The 14,351-nt window shown below is 36.0% G+C and overlaps 1 protein-coding gene across 2 annotated transcripts in view; it reads left to right on the forward strand.

The window, feature by feature from the left end:
* Positions 1-4,104, forward strand: part of PRKX (protein kinase cAMP-dependent X-linked catalytic subunit) — a 61,435-nt gene extending 57,331 nt beyond the window's left edge. For both annotated transcript variants that reach the window (XM_074907674.1, XM_074907684.1), the window contains one exon: positions 352-4,104. The gene's annotated coding sequence lies outside the window, so the exon portion shown is untranslated. The remainder of the gene's footprint in view (positions 1-351) is intronic.
* The last annotated feature ends 10,247 nt before the right edge of the window (positions 4,105-14,351 follow it).

The raw sequence follows: 14,351 nt of genomic DNA on the forward strand, positions 1-14,351 counted from the left end.
TGTAAAGCAGGCTTATGGAATGACAAAGTTAATTTAAGTCACATGTTTTGGTGTTCTACAATGTGATGAAGATTTATTCGCCTACAGATATTTAAATCCTTCTGTCCTTAAAACTTTTAAAATAGTGTATCAAAAGCAAATATCTAGATTGATTTGACAGATAAGGAAATGTGATTGTTCATGATTGTAAGATCTTTATATTAATAATGAAGACTTTAGAGGAATAAGATTGTCAGATTAGTTCTGTACCCTGGATTCTGTCTTATAACTGTCATAGGTTGATACTTATCGTTCAATTCACATGCTCTACATTGTATTTTGTATTCCTTTTTTATTATTTTTTTATCTTAGAAACTGGAAGGAAATGGCAGTGCTAAGAACAAATCTGAAGAAAGCAGAGTTCATATGTAAATGAAGACTTCTTTTGTGGATAAGAATGATACTGCATTCAGATATGCATATTAGTATATAAGAGATATCTAAAGAGCTGGAGGCAGGCAAGAATAATTTTTTGCTGTAAACATCTGACATTAGTTTAGTAAATTGTAATATTGATAGTCTGCTCTGAAGTAGACTCACTAAAATATTATATTTTAGGATTTTTTTTAACTTATGGTTTAGTTAAGTTTCCTGCTATTCCCAGATCCTTTTTGCATAGTTAACTCATAGACTTAATTTTATAAGTTTATACTAAACTTGTGTAATTAAAAGCACAAATTAGTATATATGTATATAATGAATACAATACAACTAAAGCACAGGAACTGTGCAGAGATGTAAATTTTTGTACTTTGCAGAGTCTATGATTTTTATTTTTCAAATAATGTTTTTCAAGAAGTTCTCTAGGAATAAAAATCTTAAAAGGATAAATGAGTTTTTCATCATCTTATATACATTTTATAATTCTTTGTAAAAAATAAAAATAATTAAGTTTTAAAAAAGATTTGTACCTAAAATTTCCAATGCCTCACTTGCAACCGTAGTACTTGAAAGCAGAAAGACAAGGGCATGTTTTATTGTTAAGATGCATCTTAATGGCTAATTTATGAAGTTCTGTTACAGTGATGTCTCTTTACAAACCAGGATACTGAGTGATTATACACTGTCTGAAATGAGACTCCTCATGTGAAGACTCTCTGTAAACATGCAATTCAGTGCATATGATAAAAGGGCTCTAACTAGCTCTTACAGGAATTGTTCTCTCTCAAGTTTGCTGTCTTCTCCAAAGGTAAAGCATGAGCCATAACAGACTTTTTTTCATTATTGAAATAGTTGGTGTTGAATGCTTCAGCATATCAGAGGGAAGACTGAGTTATAAATCAGAGCTGGATTTTTGTGCCTCCTACTTTTGGAAATGTCCTAAAGTTGCCAGGAATTCCATATGTACAGAGTTCAAACCTTAGATGTAAGGAGTTTTCATTCTGTACTATCATCTTTCTAGCAGCTTAAGTACACTGTATTTAGGAACTATTTTCATTTTAAGTAACACCAAATATCAGTATGTGCATATGTATGTGTCTGTGTATATAAACACACAAAAACGCGAAGGTAGGAACAAGTCAGGAAACTATAGGGTTTTTTCATGTTACGTGATACTTGTGTTAGTATAGGGAATTGATTTTTGAAGTGCTTCGATTTCAAAAAAGTAATTGCAGTCTTTCAGAAGTTGTGGTTTTAGATAACTTTTAGTGAAATTATAATGTTTAGACCAAAAATATTTTATTCGAAAGCGCATTAGCTCACTGGAGTCCTACTGCTGTGACTGATGGCTCTACATAAAACTGATGAAGCAGATCATATAGACAGTTTCTCCCACAAACTGCTTTCCATGTTTTTGATCTGGAATGCCATAAGAAATGTAGGCCAAAGATTCATTTTTCTGAACTAAATCCTGAATGCTTATGAATTAGACACTCTAGTAATCACTGACGAAATGATCATGTTTATAATTTTATGACAGATCTGCAGCTGGAGTCTCCTTGTGGAGAAGTGACTTCCATTTGCTTTTGTTTAGTTCTAAACAGTACAGAAGTGCTGTTGAAAACTTGCAGTATCCTAGGGTATTAGATGTATTTCTTCATAAAGCAAGTTTAACTTTTAAGAGACTGCATAACTCTCTGCCAAAATGCAAAATGTGTAACAAAATCAAAATACTTCAAAGTGGTAATTCTGGAATATCACAAAGTCATCTTGATGTTACGGAAGTGCCCCACGTTGATGACCCCAGCTGTCTCTCAGTAAATACTGTGTAGGAATGTATAATGAAATACATGAAAATCCATAGAAAATTATTGTTTTAACCTGGTAAAAATACCTTATTCTCTAGAAAAAATGAATCTGGTTCATTGTATTTGTATTTGTGGAATTAATTATTCCAAATCAAACAGAAAAACTGAAGCACATAAAACACAGCTTACTTTGTCTAAGGGAAGGAAGCACAGTTCAGGGTTGGGGTTTTTTTTTTAACGAGTAAGCTTACAGTATTTTATGGAATCTGAGTACTGCAAAAGCAGTTTCTTATTTAAATTTGTACATACGCAACAAGCAAGTGTGCTAAATATAAGACTGTTTTTTTTCAAATTAAAAAACTGCACTGTGTTTATGTCTTCAAAGCTGAGGAAATGAAGTTGCTTTTAACTAGTGTGCCACGTTGATGGTTAGAAGTTTTGAGTGCTTGAACAACAGGAGATAGTGGATTTTCTTTTTATAAATCTTATCCATTGCTGGCAGTGGATGCACTGACACTCACTATGATAGAGACGAAAGAAACAAATACAATCTTACGAATAATGCTAATCCATTGACTTTACATTATTTCCAGAGCCATGTGTACATATGCCTAACTACTGACCTCGTCAACATGCTTTCTAGTACAAAACTGCTTTCAAATTTTTTAATTAAAATCCTTAACTAGAAAAAAAAAACAAAACATTTTTAAAGCATTATTTTAAGTGATCATTTATTTTTCTCTACAGTCTTGAGCCTAATGAGCTGTTGTTATTTGCCCATTTTATTTATTTGCACAAGTGAGTCTGGTTTATTTTAAGTCTTTTCTGGGACTTCATGGCCCACTAACGTAGTTCTGTCTGAGTGTTCATGCAGAAGCCCCTGGATCCACACTGCACTAAGGACTCTGGATTTACGAGGTTTTTTAAGCAGACTAGTACACTTTTTAATTTTCTATTCAAGTATGGTATTCTCTGAAGTTCAGATTATTCTGGTTGATTCTGTTAACATGTGTTTTTGCATATAGACTGTTGCATAAGGACTGTTTTCTTGCAAGAGCCCATAGGCCTTTGTTATTCTGCTTCAGTGAACAAGAATGTTAAACATTAAAAAACAACCTTTATTTTTGAGTTTTATATATATATATATATATATTTTTAATTGCCCAGTTTGAGGTTTTAAGTGATAAACGTGCATTGCAAACTCAATTGCCTTGTAACCAAATGATGTAAATGCTTCATGATTTCAATGGAGAACATGCTGTAGATTTTCCTGTAAATTAGCTTATCAATGAATATGTGTGCTACTGAGCTTTAACTGATGTGATCTTCCACTGTAGACAGTCATTGTTAATGGATCAAATATAGGTACTAAACTATGTTTAAATGGATGAACAGGGATTTTGCAGTTTTGAAAGCAATTAAGATAACGGCTGTTCCTCAGCCCATCTGCTTGCCATTCAGAAGAGTTGTGATGCAGTGCTTCCTATGCTATAGAACTATTTTTCAGCTTTCAATGACTGTAGCATGATTCCTTCTTGTACTGTACTGTGTACAGACTTTCCATGTTTTGCACTTTTCTATGGCAAACCTTGACTGCTTTATAAATACTCTGTTGTGTAGTAAGTAGTGATAGTGGTAGCAGGAATTTGTGTACTGCATAATCAGTTTGAACTGCTAGATTTGCAAGGTTAACTTGGACTAATGTTGTGTGTTGCTGGTTGCTTGTTGTAGCTCACATGTATAAGTACTGTTCAAAGTTACAAAGTCAGCCCTCATTGCACAATGAAAATCACTGTGATCTGTACATAAACCCTATTAAAATTTTATTGCTGTTTAATTTATGTAATATCTGTCAAATCTGGATTCATTTAATAAACCTTTATATCTTTTTAAATGTTTAAACCTAGTTTGATTCCATTTATGCTAGGAGGAGGTAGAAGTTCTTCATCCAAAAAAATGATGAAGAGGTCTGAAGTAGAAAAACAACTGTTTCTTCTTTTCAGGAGTTAAGTCTTTCCAGAGCAAGACACAAGTGGTGGAACATTATTTCAGTTGGCATGGAGGAAACACCAGAAAGCATATTTTCAAATTCATTTCAGGTAGTGCACTGATAATGAAAAGTGTTAACTCAGACTTCTCATTAAACTTTGATTATATGACCCTAATTCCTTCAATATTTTCACAATTTAATGACCTGAACACTATCCAGAACACTCATTTCACTCTTTTTCTTTGAGCATCAGAAAATGTTCTTATGATGTCAGGCACACCTAACTAAACCTTTATTTCATCTTCCATCAAGAATTTCAGAAGTCCACTTTTAACAAAATTTGTTTAGTTGTTGGTGTTAAATTACTCTGCCTGGGTCAATTTTATTCTATTTCTTACCCACTAGCTTAATCTTGCAGAGATAATTACGTAGGCATAGAACCAATTGGATACAGATTAGATGAGTTCAGGGTTGATTTTTTTCTTAACACAGAACTTTATCCTTTCTGTCTGGCTTAATTCTAAATTTTGTGCATTGATGTTTTTCTCTAAACCACGATGTCATGTGCTTCAAGAAACTGCTGATGGAAAAGTGAAGGAACGCTGCAGTGAGCCCTGGCAAGCTTTTAGTCATGTCATTGACATGAATCAAAAGAACTGCTCAGTTATAACAAATTTTTGAATGTTATCAAGTGTTCAGGGTGTTTGTAAAGAATTGGGTTTGGCTTCTTGTTCTTACCCTAGCCTTTTGCCATGTGGTAGAGTTTTTTGTTCATTTGTTCTAATGTGAGTACTATATCTTTTTTGGCTGCACATGTAACTCTGGATCTTACCCAACAAAGACTATTTTAAATATGCTTTTTCACTCATGCAGGGCAGGTAAGTTTTGCTGGTGAACGACTTTCAGGACCATACTCACATAGCATTACTCACTACTCCCAAATCTGCCTCACTTCCATGGTTCATTAGCCCTTTTTACTGCAAAACACTGTTAAAGCAGCATTTTACAAGAACCCACCCTTCTGTGACCTACTGTTAACCAGTAACAGTATGATGAGAAATGGTTGAAAGCAACTGGCACTGATGCAACTCTCAGTCTTGCACAGTACTTTGTGAATTGGTATATAATCCACATATCGAGCTCTTTCCTTTGCAAACTCCTGATAGCTGCTACAAACTCAGTTTCAGAATTTAGGCAGATTTTCACAGGGAAAATAAAAGACTCTTCTACTGTCCTCAGTTTCCCTTCTGTCTTCCACTCCTCCTTTTCATCTGCCCTTCAAAAAAATGCTATGCATGAATGTATGTCAAGCTTCATATTTATCTCACTTTGAAGGACCAAGTTTATTTTCATTCAGCAGCTTTGTGAGAGTGTAGCCGAGTAACTTAGCAACTATTTAAACCGAGCTTTCCAGTGGCAGATTTCTTTAAGTCCACATTTCTTCAGAAGTTAAGCATTAACTTAATTTTTGATTCAGGATAAAAAAAAAAAAAATAAATTCTCAACTCTTCAGTGCTTCTGAAGTTCAGTGAACAAATGTCATAAATATGGAGTGTTTCAAATTGTGTGTCATATCTAGTACTTTCTCTGACCTCATTTTCTTTTGAGAAATTAAATTTTAAGTTTATTTAGGACCCTCTTCTAATTGTTACTTCAAAAATATTTAACTGAAGCGGAGCTACTAAACTGTGTTATGTGAGCATGTATATAAATGCATTATCAAGGAACAGCAAAGTTTGTTCCAGATTAATGCGTTCATGGTTTGAGCGTATTCAGGTTTGGGGTTTTTCTTACTGGTCTCTCTCAAAGCAGCGCCACAGTCCTGTGTCATGACACTTGCTTTCTGCTGCCAGTCTGCCATCATCCACGTAGCAGCAGTAAGTGAGCCCATTACACAACTGATCTATGAGAACGGTCAACTGAACTTTGTGTCAAAAGCTCTACTTCTGCTTAGTTGATCTGAAAGGGAATTTCCAAAAACTGAGTGTAGCTGAAGTCCTTCTACTCTCTCTGCAGGTATTTGCCTTTGGGGAGCAAGACTTGCAGTAAGCTGTAAAGTAACACAAAATTCAAACAGCATGTTTTGAACCCATTTAACAATATTTACATAAAGCTCCTGTGATTCATGTAATCCCCAGCAAAATCTTGGTGATGCAAGAAGGAAAGTGATGGTGGATCACTTAAGTAAGCGTTGTTAGGGACTAAGTATGTTCTTTAATTTCACTGTCTGGGTATTGAAAAGGAGAGTGTTCGGGTTTGGTTTTTTTTGGAGGGGGTTCTGTTTGGGGTTTTTTTTAATTATTATTTCTAGGCAGGCCATGAGTACATCAGTGACTATTAGTCTTGAGTCAGATTTTCTTGTTGACCCTTGGTTTTGAGATAATGAATCTTTGGATTGTGAAAATGTCTGTGAAGTCTGGAGACTCTGTAGATTCTGCCAGTAATTTACCATTTTTAATTTTATTTTTACAGCTAGTGATTATTTACATGCAAAATATGACAAGTTTGAAATTAGTATGTTAATTTTTTTTTAATTTTAATACTTTAATACACTGGCTTGGCAGTCAAAGAAAACCTGTGCATTCAATTTAAGAACAATATATTTAAAAATATCAAAGCTTTTGATGTAAAATATTTTAAGGTTGGAAATAGGGAAGTATTGTCTGAATAAATAGATATCAGGAAGGTGGGCTGATTTCAATTCTTCAGCTGGGGATTAAAACAAAACTGTTGAATGAGTAATGAAAGGAAGAAGTTGGCACCCATTCTTCTCTTCCACTCAGGTGTCAAAAATCATGTAGTAGAAAAAAATGTAGCGACAGCACTAGTTGATGTCTCAGAGTGAAGCAGAGATATCTACCAGGCATTTCTCAAAAGGGCAATCCAGGTCGTGATGAATGCTCCTCAACTTGTCCTCTGTTTTGTATTAGACAGATTTTGCTAGGGTGCTTTCAGAAATTGATGAGACACGTTGAGAGTCACCTAATGAAAACAAATTGTTGGTTGTTGTAATTCATTGATATTCTAAATGCCTGTTGTATGACTTTAAAGTGTAAGTCTTTGATAGAATCGTAAAATCTGGCTTATGCCCAAACCCACTGTTTACTTGGATGGAAAAGGAGCAGCTGAGTTATTAGTGTTAACTGTATATTTTCTTTTTAACATTCAAAATTACTAAGTATCTATGTGAAACATTAAATGACTTGTTCCACATGTGACATATCTCATTTTTTTAGGCAAGCAAGGCATTGCAGCTTTGAAATATGGGGCTTTTTACTGGGTGTTTGGTGGTTTTTTTTTTTCCCTGTATGTGTATTAAGCGATGCACATGGATGTCAAATGAAAAGTGAAGTTGCAAATGCAGGCAAGTTTTCAGCTTCTGGGTTTTCTGCATAACAGATACCTTTTCGTAGGTAATAAGTTTACCAGAGGATGGAGTGAAATAGCCTACATTAAGGATAATCTATCAGCCTAGGAAACAAGCGTTCATTGGACTTCTGGTGATAGACAAGGGTTGCAAAAGGGTTTTTTTTTTAATTTCCAAGTATAAAATAAGAAGATTCAGTGATCAAACAGCAGAGTGATGACTTTTGTCATTGTAATTGAAAAATAAAAACAAATAGACTCTCTTAGAGTGCCAGTGTGAAAATCATGAACAGTACTGAAATATATCCTCCTCATTTACCTTTGTTACAAGTCTCTGTGTGCTGGGTTTTTTTTTTCAGATTTCAAACTGTGAACAATATTAGTAATTAATACTATAAAAATTCAAATGAGGAGACATTCACCATGTAATGCATTTAAGATTCTAGTGTATTCTGTACACCGAGTAGAGATTTCATCCTGCTTGAAATAATTCAGTCCATAACTTTTTTCTTTCTACATCTCTTTAGTTGATCTTAGATTGGCATAGCTTCAAGCAGCTAGAAAGAGAAAAGCTGCAAAAAGATTAGAGAAACAGTCAATGACTTTTAGAACATATGTTATCCAAAAGTGTGGGGTTTTTTTTCTCTGCATAGGGCCATAGCGTATGATGTATTGGAAGGAGAAATACAAGCCACCTTGAAAATCAGGTTTGAGTTACAGTATAAGTTTCATATATTGCCAAAAAGTTGTTGCATTTAGTGGCTTCTTTTAGCTATTTCCCTTTAAAGACATCCATAGCTATATTTTACTGCATTGTTTTGGAAGCGCTTGTTTCCCTGTTCCCCTGAGGGCAACATTCAGTGGAGTTCCCTTCTGTTTATTCTATGAAAAAATATCTCTGATCCTCTTTCTTCACAAGGTGTTATGGGAGATAGCAGCAATAAATTACAGATTGAAACAATGCATTATTTTGAGTCACATGAAAGACTATGAATGAGTAGATGACAGACAAAAGAGAGAAAAAGTCATATCATGCTAGAGTCTGTTAAAGGATTTCCAGTAATAAGATTAAGTTAAAACTCTTTAAAACAAGGTCTTAAGCTACAAAGCTTAAGGATCAAAGACAGTTTCTCCTATTAATGTCACTTGTTCCATCTACCCAATCGATCTGATTTTGCACATTCTGAATAGGAGGAAGTCAGTTAAGTAGGGGTGTATGTAATTGGCTGGAAAAATAGGATCTCTGGGTAAGGGAATAAATGAAAAAAAATATTTTCTATAAACTGCTCTAATAGAAATGTTACACTGCATAACAAATGTTTACTTGTGCCAAAAAGGGAAAAAAAGAAATCTGCATTGCATTTGTTTCCTGGTATCACCATAGTGCAGTTAGACAGTGTTCCTTTATTTGGTCAGGGTTTTAATTTTTTCAGATTGGAAAAGGGACTATTCAAAATAAAAATCTTCAACGCCTATTTCCTTTGATACTGTATCCTATTACTTCTATAAGAATAAAACCAAAACCAACTCAAAAAACTCACCACCCATGAAGTAGTTGATTTAAGGCAGATACAGTTTCTAGGGCTGGAGAGAGTACTTAAAACTAAAGAATAGCAGCGTCTCAAGAATGGGAGAGGAAGTGCTGTTTCCTTGGTTTTGAAAGTTTTCTATCTGAATCCCGTATTTGGTGCCTTATGTTACACCAGAGGGACTCAGGACATCAAAGATCAAATTAAGTAAATTAATTTGGAGGAGGGGAGGAAATACTTAAAGTTTTGAATTTCACTTGACCATTTCATAGAATCACAGGATGGTTGAGGTTGGAAGGGACCTCTGGAGGTCATCTAGTCTTAACTCCCCTGCTCACGCAGGGCCATCTAGAGCCAAAATAATAAAATAGTATTTGTATTCATCCCAAATGACATTTTTGGAACTGTCCTCAAAAGTTAAGAAAATAAAATATACAATGCTCTTTTTTTTTTTTTCCCCAAGAAAATATAAATAATTTGGGTTTAGTTTAATTTTTGCCCATTTTAAAGTTTTCCAAACAGCCACCAGCCTAGTAAATTAATTGTTCTCACAACTTCAACTTCAGCAGAGTGGAAATAATAAGCTAAAGAAGTTTTCCAGTTCCATGTCTTGTCAAATGCTGTGGAAGGACTATTTAACCTCTCTGGACTTAATGGACATCTGAAGTCATGAAGTGGACTATGTGTTAATGTCAGCTGCTTGCTTATGACAAGCAAGTTATTTTATTCTCTTTGGAGGTGGTGCTGATTTGCTGTCTCTATAGACAGCTTTGGATTTTCATTTGGAAGAAAACTGATTTAGTATGTCAACCAAATCACAATAGAAACAGTGTTACCTCCTTGACTTCCATGTGTAGAACCAAGTTTCCAGCAGTTCATAAGCTTTTTTTACCTCATTCCTCTCAAGCCTAGAAAGCTAGAGTGGCCTTTCTCTGGCTTGTGGAAGGGGGTTGAAGTCAGTGTGGACCCAGCTCTTTGCAAACTGAGAGGCAGAAAAACAGTGTGTTCACATGTTGCTGGATGTGCACTGAATCCAAAAGAGTACTGGGTGCTGCTCAGAATACCTCTCTGTCAGATCAGTTTCTGGTGAAACCTTATTTCCACTCAGTACTTTCTGTGGTGATGCGACAAGCTGGCAAATAACAAAGTCTTGTATCATTGTGCTTGCATTTCTACCAGACGTGGTTGTCTGGATGATTCATAAATGCCGAGGAGCTTCTGTATGGCTAGCTGGAGTGTGGAAAGAGAATGTGTCACATAGAAAAGCCCTTCCAGGAACCATGAGCCCAAGCATGATTGCGTTTGACTTGCTAGCCAACTCTTTCATCACAGGCTGACAGGAATGGAGCACAGCAAGACCTCTCGGAAAAGGAGATGTTACCTTGGGCAGAAAGGCATTTAAGGCAAAGGCTGGAGCAGCTTCACATCTGTTCCTTGGGCTGGATGACAGTTATGTGATATGTCTAAAGACAGAGACCTGTCTGCACCCACCCAGCTTTGTTCCAGCACCCCAAATGTATAACTACTATATTCCTCATGCAGGATGCTTCATGTCAACAAAATAATTCCTTGTAATGTTTTGGCTTTTACTATTACAGAGCGTATATCTCCCTCCCCCTCCACTGAAAACTGTGTCATGGGAGTTGGGCTGGAATATGTTTAATTGAAAACAAAGACTGATGCCAATTCCAAGTAATGTCTTTCTTGTGATATAGTTCTCATTTACTTAGTTATCAGTTTATGTACGTACAGTAATAACACAATCAATTCTTTTAATTCCCCTTTTTTGAAATGCCATGTTATGAAAAAGAAAAACATTCCAGACCAAAGTCAAGAAACATTTGAGCACTTTTAATTAACAGAACCTGAATTGTCCATGTCCTTTTGGTGACAGGAGGATAGAGGAAGAATTGTTCTCCCTCTGAAAAAAAAAAAAAAAAAGAAATAACCACAGAAGTACTTTTATAGTATACTCCAGAGTCATTGTATTTATTTTTAAACAATAGTAAATCATTCAATTGTTTCAACCAGGCTTGGTTCCAAAGAGTACTAAATTTGGAGTTAAAGAATTGAAGAGACGTGCAGGAAAACAGAACACTCTTCCTCTCTCATTTCCTGTTTGAATTGATGAGAATTCGGGCTACTCTTTAGTGAACTTGGCAAGCATTACTCCCCTATGAACTGTCCTTTTAGTCAAGGATCACAGAATGTCCTCTTCTCATATGAAAAGCATGAATTTATAATCCAGTTTATGTTATAAAAGGTTTGGTTTTTTTTCTTTAAGAATGAACCACAGCACTATTAAAAGCATTTTAATGGTTTTATACTACTGTGTAGAGAAGTGATTCTACTTTCAGCTTGCTGTGTTTTGAATACATTATGTATTGCCTTCTAATACTGCTGATCACGACAAAAGCACAGCAAAGCACGGTGAGATAACAAGAACATCAGCTGTTGTGCACCAAGTGCTCTGATACCTCCCAGTGGTCCTGATTCAAAAATGAGTGGTATAAATGAATCAGGAGATGCAGACTCTGTCCCAGGAATCAAAGTAAATGGCCAAGGAGCTTCAAAATTTCCTTAGACAAAAGGAGATTGCATGGACTGGAGGGGCTGTGTCTGCTCACATGGACCATCAAGGATTTCTTTGAAGCATTAAGTGTGGACTTAGAATATAAGGAGGCTCAAGGATTTTCAGACTTCAGTCACAAGATTTTTCTACTGTATCCTTGTGAATCTGCCAAACTTGATATTTTATAATTGAAATACATATACTGTGATATTTATGTCTGCAAATACTAGTGATTCTGAAAGTGACAGCATCACTAGGGTCAGTGAGTGTGGTAGACCACTCACAAAACATAGTCTGTTTAACTGGGAGGCATCTAATGGGAGCATTTTCAAAAACAAAGGTAATTTTGTTTTTCATTTGTTCTTCTAGTATTTTCTAAGAAGTTCTAACCTAGAGTGGCAATCATAGGTGTATTCAGATGAAAACTATGCAGCTGTTTAACCAAGTAATCACTAAAGATTCCCTATTCAAGTAAGTCAAGGTCATACAAGTAGCTCTGATGTGATTTAAGGAGGCTGTGACATTGTTATGCTCTGCTATCCTTGCCTTTTCTCACTGAAAAATAGAATTTGTCATCACATTAATGGCTTATGTAAATTTGGCTTATGCTTTGACATAGTAAGATTGGAAAGATTATTTTTCCTGTCAGGGTTTAGGAGTTTCAAAGCACTTCACAAAACAAGATAAAAAAATTCTTCCATGTCAGCGAGTCCATCCCCCTTAAACCAGTCATAGTGGGTTAACATCATAACATTCTGTTTTAACTAAATGAAACAAGGATTATTAACTTTGAATATATAAATCAGGCATTTTGAAGGGTAAAATACATGGTACTCAAGCTAGCAGCAGACTACTGTGAAGAAAAAATATTTAAACCTGAGTCAAAATTTCTGGTTTTCACTTTAAATAGTCTCCTAGAGAAGTAGCTAGGAGATAAACTAAGGATGAAGTGATTCAGTTCATAAGAATGCTTCAACACAAGGTTTCACAGACAAGAAAAACCTTTACTAATACACTGAAATATTTTCATATCCAGGTCCTATACATGATCATTAAAAGTGTGATTCAACAGGCTGGAAATGTATCATCCCCATGTACAATGACAGTGGCATGATCTAGTAAAGAGCTTCTGCAGGTATTTAGAGTCTGAGCGTCCCACAATATCCTAGATACATCCAAGTAGTTGGTAAAAATTATCTTGAAGGCCTGAAGTACGCTGGATTTTTGCACAATGTTGGATGCTGTACTGAAGGGATCCTGGCACCCAGAGTCAAGTATTTCACCTTGAGTCAAAGCTTAGTACCTTCCAGGTGGTTATCCAGCTTCTGCCATGAGCAGTCACTGTAAATGACCTTCTGGGGTCAAACTGGTACTTTAAATGATTTGATACTTTTATCTCCACAAGGGTCTGCTAGCATTAATGAAGTAGAAGTCACTGGGGAGGGTAAAAGCCTGCCAGTGGTGACACAGGGAGGACCAGAGTGACAGGGACCTGACAGCTGATGCAGAGCGATTCCCTCCACCTGCCAGTACCTGCTAACCACAGGCATGCAACCCAAAAGGGTATTTTTGGTAACTACATCTGTAGTGGAGGTGTCAAAGCATCCCCCTGTGCAACACACAAACACCCACATGTCTCTTCTGTTTCTATAGCGGTAGCATAAATATGGGAGCCAAAAGAAGGAGTGGTCTTTTTCCATTGTATTTTAGTAAGATGAGAGTCTGTAAGCATAGTCCAAGGAAAAAAAAAAAAAAAAAGACAACTTGTGGGGGTAGGGCCTGTGGTCTGGGGTTTGCACAAAGATGTTAAATAGCAGTCAGAGAGAGAAAGCAGTGCTCTGACAACTAGCTGGGGGAAGAGGCACAATCTGAGGGAGCAAAGGGAAACTGTCACAAAGCCAAAACTAAAAAGAAATGAGGCTGAAAGGAGTTGAATGGAGAGATTTCATTTGCCTCTTCTTGGATGAAAAAGCAACCTCCTTAGAAAAGGAAAATATTTTTAAAGAGTTTTTAGCGTGTTTCTCCCTACGAGTAGGCCTGTTCCTATTGCATAGGTCAGTCTGCAGAGAAATCCCCTTTTCCTGAGGGGAGCTGGGGAGCAAGGACAGACCTGTCTCACCCCACCCAGTTTACAGCGGTGTAATCCTCTTCCTTTCAGCTGGCAGGGCTTCAGTTTCTGGTGTCTGCTGCTACCACCTTAGCAAAGCTAATTGCCCTGCAGGGAACCCCTGGCTTCTATGTCCTTGGAGGTTGCAAATGCACAGTTGTTTGTCTTCTCCTTACAGTCCTCTCTCTTGATTGCTTTTAATAAATAATGTTTTATTATATTGTGGGTGACTTAAACATATATATTGCTGTAGTTAGATATGTAATAACATATGCTTCTCTCCTTCACTTTCACAGATTTTCCTGTAAAAACCAAGTCTTCTTATTAGGTATCAGTTATCCATTGTGCAGCACCAGAACTGTAAATTAATGGTTTGTTTCCTACTATAAATAGATCGCTTAATCTCATTAGCTCTAATAATTTTTTATACTGACACCAGATATTATTGCTACCTGTGCTGTATCTCCTATAGGTAAATATGTCTGCCTGATTGGTACCTTTGCCTAGCAGTGCATTCATGTACTTAAGAGTTTTGACTGCCATGTGAGAATCGAATGTT

The sequence above is a fragment of the Athene noctua genome, chromosome 1, assembly GCF_965140245.1.
Source record: "Athene noctua chromosome 1, bAthNoc1.hap1.1, whole genome shotgun sequence".
Lineage (NCBI taxonomy): Eukaryota > Metazoa > Chordata > Aves > Strigiformes > Strigidae > Athene > Athene noctua.